This window comes from Piliocolobus tephrosceles, chromosome 13 (assembly GCF_002776525.5).
Source record: "Piliocolobus tephrosceles isolate RC106 chromosome 13, ASM277652v3, whole genome shotgun sequence".
In the NCBI taxonomy this organism is placed as follows: Eukaryota; Metazoa; Chordata; class Mammalia; order Primates; family Cercopithecidae; genus Piliocolobus; species Piliocolobus tephrosceles.
The window spans coordinates 12104846-12109450 of NC_045446.1; the positions used below are offsets into that span (position 1 = coordinate 12104846).

At 51.4% G+C, this 4605-nt stretch overlaps 1 pseudogene; it reads right to left on the reverse strand.

Moving 5' to 3' along the window:
• Positions 1 to 2909: 2909 nt before the first annotated feature.
• On the reverse strand, positions 2910 to 4117 carry LOC111524353 (annotated as a pseudogene).
• Between the last annotated feature and the right edge of the window lie 488 nt (positions 4118 to 4605).

Sequence of the window (4605 nt, forward strand, 5' to 3'; positions counted from 1 at the left end):
TGCCCAGGCTGCAGTGCAGTGGCAGGATCTGGGCTCACTGCAACCTCTGCCTCTCAGGTTCAAGTGATTCTCCTGCCTCAGCCTCCCAGGTAGCTGGGATTACAGGCACACACCACCAGGCCCGACTAAATTTTGTATATCTAGTAGAGACGGGGTTTCGCCATGTTGGGCAGGCTGGTCTCGAACTCTTCACTTCAAGTGATCCACCCGCCTCGGCCTCCCAAAATGCTGGGATTACAGGCATGAGCCAATGCGCCCAGCCCCCAATCTTTCGTTATTAGAAGTCATGCTACTGTGAATTACCTGGTACATCATCCTTGCTCAGCTCTACCTATAAGAATAAAATGTAGACTCAGGACTGCTGACTCAGAGGGCAAATGCATTTCCAGTAACCCCATTGTTACTGGAAAGGGGTCCTGATCCAGACCCCAAGAAAGGCTTTTTGGGCCTTGTGCAAGAAAGAATTCGGGGTGAGTTCATACGGTAAAGTGAAGGCAAGTTTATTAAGAAAGTAAGCAAATAAAGTATGGTTACTCCATAGGCAGAGCAGTCCTGAGGGCTGCTGGTTAGCTAATTTTTTGGTTATTTCTTGCTTATATGCTAAACAAGGGTGGGTTATTCATGAGCTTTCCCGGAAAGGGGTGGGCAATTCCTGGAACTGAGGGTTCCTCCCACTTTTAGACCATATAGGGTAACTTCCTGATGTTGCCATGGCATTTGTAAACTGTGATGGCGCTGGTGGGAGTGTCTTTTAGTATGCTAATGCATTAAATTAGCATATAGTGAGCAATGAGGATGACCAGAGGTCACTTTTGTCGCCATCTTGGTTTTGGTGGGATTTGGCTTTACTTCTTTACTTGGCCTCTTGTTTTATCAGCAAGGTCTTTGTGACCTGTACCGTGTGCCCACCTAGCTCATCCTATGACTAAGAATGCCTCACCTCCTGGGAAGGAAGCCCAGAGGGTCTCAGCCTCATTTTATACAGCCTCTATTCAAGATGGAGTTGCTCTGGTTCAAACACCTCTGACACTGCTAGGCACACTCATTGCTTTGTGCACCAAAGCTTGGGCTCTGGAACCTCATGGGCCTGGGTTCAAATTCCAAATCTATCCCTTTAACCTAATTGCCTAAACCTCTCTGGGCATCAGCTTCCTCATCCAGGCGAATAGTACCTGCTCCTCAGGGATCAGATGAGGCACCACATGCAAAGGGCTTCTCCTAGTGTCTGACACATCATGAACCTTGTTTTAAGCATTGTATTAGCAATTTCTACTGCTTGGAGGGGAGCAAGGGAGTATGACTCTGACCCAATTTACCTGCTCCACCATCTTTTTGAGAGAGGGCCTCACTCTGTCACCCAGGCTGGAGTTCAGTGACAGGATCCTAGCTCACTGTAGCCTCAGAACTCCTAGGCTCAGGCAATTCTCCCGCCTCAGCCTCCTACAGGTGGGTGCCACTACACCCAGCTCACTTTTTAATTTTATTTTTTTGTAGAGATGGGGTCTCACTATTTTGCCCAGGCTGGTCTTGAACTCCTGGGATCAATCCATCTTCCTACCTTGGCCTCCCAAAGTGCTGGGATTGCAGGTATAAGCCACTGCACTTGGCTTCAATTTACCTGTCCTTTCACACCTTCAATAATCATAAGAATTTTTGACCTGTTGACTATTCCAGGTACTCTACAGGGTACCACCCCCATAAGGCTGATATGGGGAGCAAGGCATGGGAAAATGGGTGTCTTGCTCTAGGTCCCCCGATTGAACCCTGAGTTCTCTTCTATATGGATGTATACAGGGGTGGGAGGTAGGAAAAGGCGGCCCAGCCTCTGTAACTCTCCCGGTGGTAGCTCCTCTGGGGTGGGAATCACTTCCTTTCTTTGTCCACAACACCAAGCATAAACCCTGGCACTTTAAAGGGAGCTCAAGCAGCCGAGTGCGGCGGCTCACGCCTGTAATCCCAGCACTTTAGGAGGCCGAGGCGGGTGGATCATTTGAGGCCAGGAGTTTGAGACCAGCCTGACCAACATGGTGAAAACCCGTCTCCACTAAAAATACAAACATTAGCCAGGCATCGTGGCGCACATCTGTAATCCCAGCTACTCAGGAGACTGAGGCAGGAGAATCGCTTGAACTCTGGAGGCGGAGGTTGTGTTGAGCTGAGACTGTGCCACTGCACTCCAGCCTGGGCGAGAGTGAGATTCTGCCTCAAAAAATAAAAATAAAATAAAAAGGAGCTCAAGCAATGTTCGCGGAGCTCTGCCAGGGCTGTAGAGCAGCCCCGCTGCTGGCGAGAGGTCACACGCTGCAGCTGCAGTCCTCCGTGTGGCCACGAGGGGTCTCCACGCTCCACCGAATGGCTGGAGGGTCTCTCCTAAGGCCCCGCGGCAGGCCATGGCTAACCCGCAGCCCCTGGACACTGGGCACGAGGGTAACAGGGTGGGACGCCAGGCTCTGGCCTCCTGGGGTGCCATTTGTCCTCCCTGCTGTCCTCCTCTGGGGTCAGGTTATAGATCACCATGAGGTCCTGCCTCAGGCTGTCATAGCCTGTCAGGGGCTGGGGGCCTGCTTCATGCGGGCTGAACACCTACTGTGTGCTCTTTCTGCCTGCTCTGAGGCTGTCATGGCCTGTCAGGGGCTGGAGGCTTCACGCTGGCTGAACACCTACTGTGTGTTCTTTCTGCCTGCTCTGAGGCTGTCGTGGCCTGTCAGGGGCTGGGGGCTTCACGCTGGCCGAACACCTACTGTGTGCTCTTTCTGCCTGCTCCTTTTCTTTAAACCCCACTGCCACAACCGTGGAAGCAGATGTTTTATTTTCTTTTTCTTTTCTTTCTTTCTTTCTTTTTTTTTAAAATAAGCCTTTATTTCTTTGTTTTGCAAATAAAGCTGGCTAAGTTGGTTGCTTTTTGGTGATTAGTCAAAGAGAACAAATCCCATATCCTCATCCGACTCCTCCAACTCTTCCTTGCCTTCAACCTTAGCTGGGGCTGCACCAGCAGCAGCAGGAGCAGCCATGGTGGCAGCGGCCACATGGGGAGCAGCCACAAAGGCAGATGGATCAGCCAAGAAGGCCTTGACCTTTTCAGCAAGCAGGAAGGTGTCATCAGTCTCCACAGACAAGGCCAGGACTCCTTTGTACCCGTTGATGATAGAATGGGGCACTGATGCAACAGTTGGGTACCCGATCTGCAGACAAACACTGGCAATATTGCGGACACACTCCAGGAAGTGAGAATGTGGTTTCCTCTGTGATGTTAAGCACTTCAGGGCTGTAGACACTGCCATTGTCGAACACCTGCTGGATGACCAGCCCAAAGGAGAAGGGGGAGATGTTGAGCATGGTCAGCAGCTTAGCTTCACTGGCTCCCACTTTGTCTCCCATCTTGATCAGCTGCACATCACTCAGGATTTCAATGGTGCCCCTGGAGATTTTAGTGGTAATACCTAAAGTGTGGAAAAAGGAGGTTTTCTCGGGCCCCAGACCAGTATTCTGGGCTGGCACAGTGACTTCACATGGGGTAATGGTACCAGCATGGGTGGCAGCTGGCACCTTACTGGCCAGTAGCATGTCCGTGATCTCAGTGAGGTCCTCCTTGGTGAATGCAAAGCCCACATTCCCCCGGAAACAAGGCAGCAGTTTCTCCAGAGCTGGGCTGTTTTCCAGGTGCCCTCAGATGGCCTTGCGCATCATGGCGTTCTTGCCATTAGCACCATGGCCTTCCCACGGAGAGACATGTGGATCTGCTGCATCTGCCTGGAGCCCACATAGTCTGCTCCCACGACGAAACATTTCAGATAATCGTCTAATAGTTGGATGATCTTAAGGAAGTGGTTGGGTTTCCAGGTTGCCCTGTCTTCCCTAGGCATCACAGCGGTGCGTCAGGGATTGCCACGCAGGGTTTAAAGACTCTGTCACTTCCACGAGGACGCCTGGAGAGAGGCAGGCGTTGTTTTCTACGCTGCCTGGGGGGTGAAGAGAAGTGGGGTTGGTGGGGTTGGGACTCCAACTCAATTCTGCCTCGTTTCAAACCTGTGTTCCTTTGAGATCTCTCTACTCCTGTTAGCACCCCCAGGACATCTCAGGCCTGGCTTCTGGACAAGCCGACTGGGCCTGAATCTCACACACCCAGTTGCTCACATAGTCACACCCACGCACACTGACACATACGTGGTCCCCACACCCCATTCACACCTGGAACCTCAGAGCTCAGCAGGGATTTGATACTCAGTCCTTCAAACCAGCTGCTCATCGGGGGGTGGGCGGGGAGGAGTTATAAGAGCAATTGCTATAATCCAATCGTCTCTGTTTTTCTTGTTTTCTTCTCTCAGAATATACTTTGCATTAAGGCCTTGTCTTCTTGGTTCCCATGAGAACACTGTGCTTTTTCTTAAATGAAGGTTCGTTGATCGTTTTTTCCTGTTATTACAAAAGCAATTTGTGCCACTGCAAAAAAACACAGAGAAGCCAAGAGAACAAAAACTCCTCCCTCCCCTCCTCCAGGGACAGCCCAGGCTGACAGGTGTGGCACTGTCCTCCCCACACCCCTTCTCCCCAGCACACCCTCTTCCTGCCATGGAGCCCTGGCGTCCTCATCAGGCCTGAGCTGCT